Below are 12,645 nucleotides of genomic sequence, written 5' to 3' on the forward strand. Positions count from 1 at the left end.
TTAGAAAATTTTCAATATTCCCCAATTTGCCCCAAATTTACACACATTGATGGCATTTCTGTCTGGATGTTGCGTCTGAAATTGTAGCTCTCTATCTCCATCCTTGTCACAGACATGGGCTTTTCAAGTTTTCTCTAGTTACAAGAATCGATGACCCGCGGGTCAACATTTTTAGAAAATTTTCAATATTCCCCAATTTGTCCTAAATTTACACAAATTGATGGCATTTCTGCCTGGATGCTGCGCCTGAAATTTCAGCTCTTTATCTCCTTCCTTGTCACAGATATGGGCTTTTCAAGTTTTCTCCAGTTTCAAAAATTGATGACCCTGGTCAACATTTTTAGAAAATTTTCAATATTCCCCAATTTGCCCCAAATTTACACACATTGATGGCATTTCTGCCTGGATGCGGTGCCTGAAATTTAAGCTCTCTATCTCCTTCCTTGTCACAGATATGGGCTTTTCAAGGTTTCTCCAGTTTCAAAAATTGATGACCCGGGTCAACATTTTTAGAAAGTTTTCAATATTCCCCAATTTGTCCCAAATTTACACACATTGATGGCATTTCTGCTTGGATGCTGTGTCTGAAATTGTAGCTCTCTATCTCCTTCCTTGTCACAGATACGGGCTTTTAAAGTTCTCTCCAGTTTCAAAAATCGATGACCCGGGGGTCAACTTTTTTACAAAATTTTCAATATTCCCCAATTTGTCCCAAATTTACACACATTGATGGCATTTCTGCCTGGATGCGGTGCCTGAAATTTTAGCTCTCTATCTCCTTCCTTGGCACAGATATGGGCTTTTCAAGTTTTCTCCAGTTTCAAAAATTGATGACCCGGGTCAACATTTATTGAAAATTTTCAATATTCCCCAATTTGTCCCAAATTTACACAAATTGATGGCATTTCTGCCTGGATGCTGCGCCTGAAATTTTAGCTCTCTATCTCCTTCCTTGTCACAGATATGGGCTTTTCAAGTTTTCTCCAGTTTCAAAAATTGATTACCCGGGTCAACATTTTTAGAAAATTTTCAATATTCCCCAATCTGCCCCAAATTTACACACATTGATGGCATTTGTGCCTGGATGCTGCGTCTGAAATTGTAGCTCTCTATCTCCTTCCTTGTCACAGACATGGGCTTTTCAAGTTTTCTCTAGTTACAAGAATCGATGACCCGGGGGTCAACTTTTTTAGAAAATGTTCAATATTCCCCAATTTGCCCCAAATTTACACACATTGATGGCATTTCTGCCTGGATGCGGTGCCTGAAATTTTAGCTCTCTATCTCCTTCCTTGTCACAGATATGGGCTTTTCAAGTTTTCTCCAGTTTCAAAAATTGATGACCCGGGTCAACATTTATTGAAAATTTTCAATATTCCCCAATTTGCCCCAAATTTACACACATTGATGGCATTTCTGCCTGGATGCTGCGTCTGAAATTGTAGCTCTCTATCTCCTTCCTTGTCACAGATATGGGCTTTTCAAGTTTTCTCCAGTTTCAAAAATTTATGACCCGGGTCAACATTTTTAGAAAATTTTCAATATTCCCCAATTTGTCCCAAATTTACACACATTGATGGCATTTCTGTCTGGATGCTGCGTCTGAAATTGTAGCTCTCTATCTCCATCCTTGTCACAGACATGGGCTTTTCAAGTTTTCTCTAGTTACAAGAATCGATGACCCGCGGGTCAACATTTTTAGAAAATTTTCAATATTCCCCAATTTGTCCTAAATTTACACAAATTGATGGCATTTCTGCCTGGATGCTGCGCCTGAAATTTCAGCTCTTTATCTCCTTCCTTGTCACAGATATGGGCTTTTCAAGTTTTCTCCAGTTTCAAAAATTGATGACCCTGGTCAACATTTTTAGAAAATTTTCAATATTCCCCAATTTGCCCCAAATTTACACACATTGATGGCATTTCTGCCTGGATGCGGTGCCTGAAATTTAAGCTCTCTATCTCCTTCCTTGTCACAGATATGGGCTTTTCAAGGTTTCTCCAGTTTCAAAAATTGATGACCCGGGTCAACATTTTTAGAAAGTTTTCAATATTCCCCAATTTGTCCCAAATTTACACACATTGATGGCATTTCTGCTTGGATGCTGTGTCTGAAATTGTAGCTCTCTATCTCCTTCCTTGTCACAGATACGGGCTTTTAAAGTTCTCTCCAGTTTCAAAAATCGATGACCCGGGGGTCAACTTTTTTACAAAATTTTCAATATTCCCCAATTTGTCCCAAATTTACACACATTGATGGCATTTCTGCCTGGATGCGGTGCCTGAAATTTTTGCTCTCTATCTCCTTCCTTGTCACAGATATGGGCTTTTCAAGTTTTCTCCAGTTTCAAAAATTGATGACCCGGGTCAACATTTATTGAAAATTTTCAATATTCCCCAATTTGTCCCAAATTTACACAAATTGATGGCATTTCTGTCTGGATGCTGCATCTGAAATTTTAGCTCTCTATCTCCTTCCTTGTCACAGATATGGGCTTTTCAAGTTTTCTCCAGTTTCAAAAATCGATGACCCGGGGGTCAACTTTTTTACAAAATTTTCAATATTCCCCAATTTGCCCCAAATTTACACACATTGATGGCATTTCTGCCTGGATGCTGCGCCTGAAATTTTAGCTCTCTATCTCCTTCCTTGTCACAGATATGGGCTTTTCAAGTTTTCTCCAGTTTCAAAAATTGATTACCCGGGTCAACATTTTTAGAAAATTTTCAATATTCCCCAATCTGCCCCAAATTTACACACATTGATGGCATTTGTGCCTGGATGCTGCGTCTGAAATTGTAGCTCTCTATCTCCTTCCTTGTCACAGACATGGGCTTTTCAAGTTTTCTCTAGTTACAAGAATCGATGACCCGCGGGTCAACATTTTTAGAAAATTTTCAATATTCCCCAATTCGCCCCAAATTTACACACATTGATGGCATTTCTGCCTGGATGCTGCGCCTGAAATTTCAGCTCTCTATCTCCTTCGTTGTCACAGATATGGGCTTTTCAAGTTTTCTCCAGTTTCAAAAATTGATGACCCGGGTCAACATTTTTAGAAAATTTTCAATATTCCCCAATTTGCCCCAAAGTTACAAACATTGATGGCATTTCTGCCTGGATGCTGCGCCTGAAATTTCAGCTCTCTATCTCCTTCCTTGTCACAGATATGGGCTTTTCAAGTTTTCTCCAGTTTCAAAAATTGATGACCCGGGTCAACATTTTTAGAAAATTTTCAATAATCCCCAATTTGCCCCAAATTTACACACATTGATGGCATTTCTGCCTGGATGCTGCGCCTGAAATTTCAGCTCTCTATCTCCTTCCTTGTCACAGATATGGGCTTTTCAAGTTTTCTCCAGTTTCAAAAATTGATTACCCGGGTCAACATTTTTAGAAAATTTTCAATATTCCCCAATCTGCCCCAAATTTACACACATTGATGGCATTTGTGCCTGGATGCTGCGTCTGAAATTGTAGCTCTCTATCTCCTTCCTTGTCACAGACATGGGCTTTTCAAGTTTTCTCTAGTTACAAGAATCGATGACCCGCGGGTCAACATTTTTAGAAAATTTTCAATATTCCCCAATTTGTCCCAAATTTACACAAATTGATGGGATTTCTGTCTGGATGCTGCGTCTGAAATTTTAGCTCTCTATCTCCTTCCTTGTCACAGATATGGGCTTTTCAAGTTTTCTCTAGTTTCAAGAATCGATGACCCGCGGGTCAACATTTTTAGAAAATTTTCAATAATCCCCAATTTGCCCCAAATTTACACACATTGATGGCATTTCTGCCTGGATGCTGCGCCTGAAATTTCAGCTCTCTATCTCCTTCCTTGTCACAGATATGGGCTTTTAAAGTTTTCTCCAGTTTCAAAAATTGATGACCCGGGTCAACATTTTTAGAAAATTTTCAATATTCCCCAATCTGCCCCAAAATTACACACATTGATGGCATTTGTGCCTGGATGCTGCGTCTGAAATTGTAGCTCTCTATCTCCTTCCTTGTCACAGACATGGGCTTTTCAAGTTTTCTCTAGTTACAAGAATCGATGACCCGCGGGTCAACATTTTTAGAAAATTTTCAATATTCCCCAATTTGTCCCAAATTTACACAAATTGATGGGATTTCTGTCTGGATGCTGCGTCTGAAATTTTAGCTCTCTATCTCCTTCCTTGTCACAGATATGGGCTTTTCAAGTTTTCTCTAGTTTCAAGAATCGATGACCCGCGGGTCAACATTTTTAGAAAATTTTCAATATTCCCCAATTTGTCCCAAATTTACACACATTGATGGCATTTCTGTCTGGATGCTGCGTCTGAAATTTTAGCTCTCTATCTCCTTCCTTGTCACAGATATGGGCTTTTCAAGTTTTTTCCAGTTTCAGAAATCGATGACCCGCAGGTCAACATTTTTAGAAAATTTTCAATATTCCCCAATTTGCCCCAAATTTACACACATTGATGGCATTTCTGCCTGGATGCTGCGTCTAAAATTGTAGCTCTCTATCTCCTTCCTTGTAACAGATATTGGCTTTTAAAGTTTTCTCCAGTTTCAAAAATTGATGACCCGGGTCAACATTTTTAGAAAATTTTCAATATTCCCCAATTTGCCCCAAATTTACACACATTGATGGCATTTCTGCCTGGATGCTGCGTCTGAAATTTTAGCTCTCTATCTCCTTCCTTGTCACAGATATGGGCTTTTCAAGTTTTCTCCAGTTTCAAAAATTGATGACCCGGGTCAACATTTTTAGAAAATTTTCAATATTCCCCAATTTGCCCCAAAGTTACAAACATTGATGGCATTTCTGCCTGGATGATGCGCCTGAAATTTCAGCTCTCTATCTCCTTCCTTGTCACAGATATGGGCTTTTCAAGTTTTCTCCAGTTTCAAAAATTGATGACCCGGGTCAACATTTTTAGAAAATTTTCAATATTCCCCAATTTGCCCCAAGTTTACACACATTGATGGCATTTCTGCCTGGATGCTGCGCACTTTCATCATCATCATCATCATCATCATCATCATCGTCACACAGTGGCTCGTGTACTTCACTCCTCATGTGCATTCAATCATCTCATATTATGCCCATGTGCAATACTCATTTTCTGAATGTATGCTTTCTTATAAGACAAGATAAGATACAACTTTATTCTCCCGAGGGACATTGGGTGTTGACACAGGGAGTGAAACATGAGGGAGGAGGACCAGGTGAGGCCTGCTGCTCAGAGGGCCAAAATGCTTACTGCACCGGGTATTCCAAGGCGGTCTCCCATCCAAGTACTAACCTGGCCCGACACTGCTTAGCTTCCGAGATCAGACGAGATCGGGCGTGTTCAGAGTGGTATGGCCGTAAACGAGGAAAGCAGCCACTCAGAGGCTCTTTGTAGGTGACACAGACCCAGTTCAAGTCACCGTGTACACATGACTACACTCAAGTTCATATATATCACAATTTACATGATGCCTTCATCAGAAACACACATTTCTGGATAATGAAGTCTTACCTAAAGAAACTGGTAATCATCACATAGAACATACAGAGGGACCACTTACATCACTGACGCTCACTTTCATCCTCATCATCATCATTGTCACACAGTGGCTCGTGTACTTCACTCCTCATGTGCATTCAATCTTCTCATATTATGCCCATGTGCAATACTCATTTTCTGAATGTATGCTTTCATATAAGATAAGATAAGATACAACTTTATTCTCCCGAGGGAACTTGCGTGTTCACAGAGGGAGTTAAACATGAGGGAGGAGGACCAGGTGAGGCCTGCTGCTCAGAGGGCCAAAATGCTTACGGCACCGGGTATTCCTAGGCGGTCTCCCATCCAAGTACTAACCTGGCCCGACCCTGCTTAGCTTCCGAGATCAGACGAGATCAGGCGTGTTCAGAGTGGTATGGCCGTAAACGAGGAGAGCAGCCACACAGAGGCTCTTTATAGGTGAGACAGACCCAGTTCAAGTCACCGTGTACGCATGACTACACTCAAGTTCATGTATATCACAGTTTACATGATGCCTTCATCAGAAGAACACTAACATTTCAGATAAGATAAGATACAACTTTATTCTCCCTAGGGAAATTGCGTGTTGACAGAGGGAGTGAAACATGAGGGAGGAAGACCAGGTGAGGCCTGCTGCTCAGAGGGCCAAAATGCTTACGGCACCGGGTATTCCCAGGAGGTCTCCCATCCAAGCACTAACCTGGCCCGACGCTGCTTAGCTTCCGAGATCAGACGAGATCGGGCGTGTTCAGAGTGGTATGGCCGTAAACGAGGACAGCAGCCACACAGAGGCTCTTCATAGGTGAGACAGACCCAGTTCAAGTCACCGTGTACACATGACTACACTCAAGTTCATGTATATCACAATTTACATGATGCCTTCATCAGAAACACACATTTCTGGATAATGAAGTCTTACCTAATGAAACTGATAATCATCACATAGAACATAAAGAGGGACCACTAACATCTCTGACGCTCACTTTCATCATCATCATCATCATCATCATCATCATCATCATCATCATCATCATCGTCACACAGTGGCTCGTGTACTTCACTTCTCATGTGCATTCAATCTTCTCATATTATGCCCATGTGCAATACTCATTTTCTGAATGTATGCTTTCATATAAGATAAGATAAGATACAACTTTATTCTCCCGAGGGAACTTGCATGTTCACAGAGTGAGTGAAACATGAGGGAGGAGGACCAGGTGAGGGCTGCTGCTCACAGGGCCAAAATGCTTACGGCACTGGTTATTCCTAGGCGGTCTCCCATCCAAGTACTTACCTGGCCCGACGCTGCTTAGCTTCTGAGATCAGACGAGATCGGGCGTGTTTTTTTTTTTTCTCTTTTATTATCAAAAAATAAATATTTTTACAAATACATTTTACACAAGTAAATACAAGTCATTTCAAATCAAATCAAATTATTTCCAACAATCCATAACACCATTCATCACATCTTTTTTTTTTTTTTTTTTTTTTTCCTTCACCCATCACCCCTCACCCTTGACCTATTGACATTTGCACCCCACCCTGATTTCCACACACAAATAGACAGTTATCTTCCAGCACCTTTTGTTTGAAATTCTTGTCCCCACCATCCCACAGCAGACTCACATTCCTTTTCATAAAGTTACAGAAAAATCTCCAGATGTTCACTTTTTTGTCCTCGAAATGTGAATAGTTTCTCCGAAGTCTGATGACATGTTTGGCATAACTCAGAATGTAATTGATAAGCCATTTGTTCACCCCTGCTTTCCTTTCCTTATACCCAAATAGAAAAAACCTCTCCCATTTTTCCTTTTCCGTGATTGTGACTCTACATTTTTGAAAGCATTGGTCCAGTTTCTCAAAAAACACTTTTAACTCCTTACATTCAAAAATAAAGTGCCTAAATGTCTCCACTTCCACCTCACATATATCACAAACCTTGCTGTTGAGTCTATTTATCTGGTTTAGCACCAAATTGACAAATATTCTATTGTGTCTGAGCCTGAAATTTGTATCAAAGCACTCTGATGAAATGAACTTCACATTTAGATCTGACCAAATGTGCTCCCTCTTAAGCCCATGGAACTGCCTTAGCCATACTTCCTCAGCTGCCGCTTTCTTCTTTTCCTTTCCCAAAAACACTCTATATAGTATCTTGGAGTTAACCGATCGTATGTCATGCTCTTTCCCTCCTTGGATAAGGGAGAAACTGACCAACTCCAGAGCCTTCTCTGCCCTCCTCCCCTTCACCAGCGCCACCCAGCTACGAGGTAACCCCTCTAAAATTCTCTGGCATAGTCTTTTGATCTCTATTGGTCTCACTTTCCTTAATTTTCCCCTGACCTCCTGGATTACTTCCTCCTGCAGAAATCCACCACCTCTTTGGATAAAGTGCTTCACCTGATTTAAACCTAGTTCCTCCAAGTACCTCCCTGAAAATACCTTCCCCTGACACCTTATTGCCGGATTTCTGAAAACTGGTTGGTGTAACACCTGCTCCGCAGTCTCACATCTAAACTTTAAATCCCCCAGTAAAATATTCCACGCTTCAAGTATTTCCCCTGTAAATGCATTAACCTGTGCTCCTTCCCTTTGCTCCGTTTCCCTACATAGATTAAACACTCCTCTATTATCCCACCCCTGTAGGCAAGAGTCGAGGCACTTCTGCCACGCGTAAATCTTTGCGTTTCCCCTAAATTTCCCTAACAGTCGAATCCGTGCACTAAGCTTTTTACTTTTCAGGTCCACCAATTTCAAACCGCCCTCCTTCTGCCCATTGATGAGCACCTTCCTGGCTATCAAATGCTGTTTTTTATTCCAGGTGAAAGCACTCATCATGTCATTCAGCTTTCCTATTACCCTGTCCGGCATTTCACAGACTCTTAGCGCATACTGACACTTGGACAGGAGGAGGGCGTTAGTTACTATCACTTTACCCCTTAGATTCAATTTCCTCCCGGACCAGAAATCCAATCGCATTTTGATTTTTCCCTCTATTTCACCCCACGTTTGTTTTGTTGCTGCATCTCGATTCTTACCTACGTATACACCCAAAACCTTCACCATTTCATTTCTCTTTACAAAATTCCATTTATTTACACAATCGAAACCATCACCAAAGCCAATTAGCTCGGTTTTTTCCCCATTGATTTTGGCCCCAGATGCCCTCTCATAGCACTCTACATGCTGCAGCACCCTGTCTACACTCCTCTCATCCCTAACCGTAATACTTATGTCATCTGCGTACTGGTAGATTTTCGTGTCCGTTTTATCTTCCATTTCAATCCCCAAAATCCCTGGGTCCCTCCTAATGAGGGCAGACAAGGGTTCTGCCGCTATGGAGTATAACATAGCTGAAAGCGGGCATCCTTGCCTGATTGACCTCTCCAGAGCGAAGCTCTCAGTTAACCTCCCGTTTATTTTCACCCTACTGATGGCATTCCTATATATTAACCTAATCCATTTAGTGAAACCTTCCCCGAAACCCATCTTTTCCAGTGTTTTAAACAAAAAATCATGATCCACCCTATCAAACGCCTTCTCTAAATCAACCCCTATGTACAGCCCTCCCTTCTGATTCATTTTGTCAAAGATGTCCTGGATCGATAAGATGATGTCACTAATGACTCTCCCTACCACACCATAACACTGACAGGGATTCACCACTGTGCCTATCACCTCCTTCGATCTGTTTGCCAGGATTTTAGCCAGTATTTTATAATCTGTATTTAGCAGACTAATTGGCCTATAATTCCCCAAATCACCTTTGTCACCCTTATTCTTATACACCACTCGGATTAGCCCCGTGAAGAAGTCCCCAGATGCTTTCCCCTCCCGCTCCATGCATTGAAAGATTCTCAGGAGAATTGGCTTCATCACCTGTTTAAAGGTGATGTAAAATTCCCCCGATAACCCATCCAGCCCTGGACTTTTGTTCTTATTCAAACCATTTATTGCTCTTTCCAATTCTTCCTCTGTTATGTTTTTATCACAGTCTGCTCTGTCATCTTCCCCTAATTTTTTTTCTATCCCTTCAAAAACACTGTGGTCTGTAGAGTTTACCTCCATCTTTGAAAAAAGTGTTTTAAAATGTTTATGAGCCACCTCCAGCATTTCCTCTGTCTTCTCCATTGTCTTACCCTCTTCATTTTTCAGGTTTTGCAGATGAGCTTTCTTTTGCTGTCTTTTTTCAAGCCCTAAAAAGAAACTTGTATTCTTTTCCCCTTCTAAAATATCCTTCATCCTCGATCTGATAGCTGCCCCTCTGCTCCGTTTCTTCTCAAGCTCATCTAATTGTTTTCTCAGCATGAGATATTTTAGATTGTTGAAGTTTTCCTCTGCAATCGACCTTTCCAGCTCTTTATTAATCTGGTCTCTTAAACTATACTCAGTTCTTCTTTCCTTCTCCATTTTATTTTTACAATAGTTTATTGTCACTTTTTTGATGTGCAATTTCACCTCCTCCCACCACTCCCCCATATTTATACAACCCTCACCCTGCAGTTCTCTTTTTCTTTCTTTCAGTAGATTTTCAACTTTCTCCCTATATTTTCCATCCAGCAAAACACTGTTATTTAAACACCATAACCCTCCACCTTTGTGCTCTTTCTCCCCCAGCTCCACCCATAACCTTGCATGATCGCTAAACCCTGTGAACTCATACCAGCATTTTGAAATCTTTTTTTCCAGCCCAGATGCTAATAGACATAAGTCAATCCTGGACTGTTTAAGTTTCCCCAGAACCGTCTGTCGTCTGGAAAAGCCCCTTTCTCCCATATTGCGCACCCTCCACAGATCTACCAGGTTGAAATAGTCAAAAAGCTCATTTAGCGATTTCCTACTTATATCACTTTTGTATGTATTGTTGCTTGATATATCCAATCTCGTAAGTGCACAGTTAAAATCCCCCACTACACAAATGTTCCCTCCCAAATGCGGTTTTAGTTGATCAAAGAAAATTCCACGCTTGTTGTCCTCATTCGGTGCATAAATATTCAAAAGTTTGTAAAGCACATTCCTGTAAATAAATTCAATACCGATCACCCTTCCCTAATCACCTTCACTATTTCCTTAACATTTTTGATCTTATCTCCTTTAGCAAAAATAGCGACTCCGGCTCGTCCATTTACACCGTTGTTTGCCCACACTTTTCCAGCCCATGTATCCCTCAGATAGCTTCTCCACTCCCTTGTCCACTTAGTCTCTTGTACACAGAGGATGTCAAAAGTATCCACCCTTAAAACATCTCGCATCTTGTTAATACATCTTAAGCCGTTTGTGTTTTGCGATAGTATTTTTAACATTGTAAATACATAGAGATAAATCAGGCCCATCATCTTTATGCTACAGTTCACGTCTTACTTTTTCCTCTTTTTGATCCCCTTGACTTCAGCATCCATTGCAGTCTTCTCTTCCCCAGCTCCTGGCTGTTTCCGAGGTCCATATCAGACTCCGAGTTCCCCGACTCTTGAGACCCCGTCAAGCATATCTCTGAGTCTGATTCTGGGGGCCGCTGAAGTTGAACAATTTTCACCTTCCTCTCCTTTCTCTCCGATGTATTCACACTCTGCCCCTCTGCTGCGTCTCCATGTCCCGGCACCTCAGCTGTCGATCCTCTCACCTCCATTCCTTGCTCTCCGTCCGACTCCAGTATGTCTCTTCCTTTCTCCGCTTGCCCCTCCGCACGATCCTTCTCGGTCTCCTCCCTCTCAGAGATATTCTCTCTCGATTCTTCCTGCTCCTCACGTTGCTTTCCTCCCGTCCCTGGAGCATGATCAACGTCCTCACAAACACATCTGCTGCTCTCCTTTTTGCAGCTCTGGCATTTGTTCCCTCTGCCCATGCACTCCCTTGCATAGTGCCCCTGCTCTCCACATTTTCTACAAAGGAAATCTGGACAGTCCCTCAGGATATGACCAGTCTGTATGCACTGTCTGCACACTTTCACCTGTTTGTCGTGCAAAACTCTGAAGAACTCTGCTCCAAAAGCCGTCTCAAACTTGGTCGAATATGGAAGTGATTGGACCGTCTCCGTGAATTTAACTTTCACGTATCTTGTTCCGTCAGCAATTCTAGTTCCCGGCCACATTCTCCTGATGATCGGGGATACTGCACTCACTCCCCAGCTGTTCAGCTTGCCCAGAATGACGCTGTCCGTGATATACGCCGGCAGCCCCAGAAACGAGACCACCAGCTCATCATTACATAACTCCTTGGACATGATCGCGGTCTGTCCAATTTTTATGCCGTCCAATAGTCTTTCTTTCCCCTTCGGGTGATTCATTGTGATCTCATATTTATTTCTGCCCGTGTACCGGCAGGCGATGATTTTCCCACAAGTGTCTTGTATTGCCTGGATCAGCTCCATTGCGGTCACTTTATCTTCTCCAATCAGCTCCAGGGCGAGCGTTAAATTTTGCTGAAACTCTTCAGCTTTATCCTTAATAATCCGTATCTCTTCCTCTCTCCATCTCTCTCCTGCCCTCTTCCTCCTTCCGCATTTTCGGCTACGTCAGGAGCTGTCACCGCACGTGTGTCTCCCGTCATATTCTGACCGTCCACGGTCCTGTACGCCCGATCGTCTTTCACCATCGGCTCGTTTGCCTCGGCCGTCCGGTCCGGGCCCGGTGCAGCGACTCTGGCTCCCTTTCCTCTGGTTCTCACCATACTTGGAGCACAGTATAAACTATTTTTCATCAGGAAAACACAAACCAAACAAACAAATAACTTAAAGTGTCCCCCAGACAGTCAAAACTGCTGGGGGTGGCTCCAAAAACCGAGCTATCAAAGAAACGAAAAATCTGGGCTTAAAGAAACGCCACAGTTCAAACTCAAAATCAAAATTGCCGCACAGGATCAGTCAAAATACACGCACGCCTGGAGCTCACACACACCTCCTCTTACTTCCGTGTTCAGAGTGGTATGGCCGTAAACGAGGAGAGCAGCCACACAGAGGCTCTTTATAGGTGAGACAGACCCAGTTCAAGTCACCGTGTACACATGACTACACTCAAGTTCATGTATATCACAATTTACATGATGCCTTCATCAGAAGAACACTAACATTTCAGATAAGATAAGATACATCTTTATTCTCCCGAGGGAAATTGCGTGTTGACAGAG

General features: G+C 42.1%; 3 non-coding genes across 3 annotated transcripts; all 3 read right to left on the reverse strand.

Annotated features, from left to right (window-relative positions):
* Positions 1–5,246: 5,246 nt before the first annotated feature.
* Positions 5,247–5,365, reverse strand: LOC143005545 (5S ribosomal RNA). Its single transcript, XR_012964051.1, has one exon. It is a non-coding gene; the product is annotated as a 5S ribosomal RNA (ribosomal RNA).
* Positions 5,366–5,810: 445 nt separating this feature from the next.
* On the reverse strand, positions 5,811–5,929 carry LOC143005571 (5S ribosomal RNA). The gene has a single exon (XR_012964068.1). It is a non-coding gene; the product is annotated as a 5S ribosomal RNA (ribosomal RNA).
* A 245-nt stretch (positions 5,930–6,174) lies between these two features.
* Positions 6,175–6,293, reverse strand: LOC143005540 (5S ribosomal RNA). The gene has a single exon (XR_012964046.1). It is a non-coding gene; the product is annotated as a 5S ribosomal RNA (ribosomal RNA).
* Positions 6,294–12,645: the final 6,352 nt, after the last annotated feature.

The sequence above is a fragment of the Genypterus blacodes genome, unplaced genomic scaffold (genome assembly GCF_046128005.1).
Source record: "Genypterus blacodes isolate CSIRO-AG114 ecotype Tasmania unplaced genomic scaffold, CSIRO-AGI_Gbla_v1 ptg000070l_1, whole genome shotgun sequence".
Taxonomy (NCBI): Eukaryota; Metazoa; Chordata; class Actinopteri; order Ophidiiformes; family Ophidiidae; genus Genypterus; species Genypterus blacodes.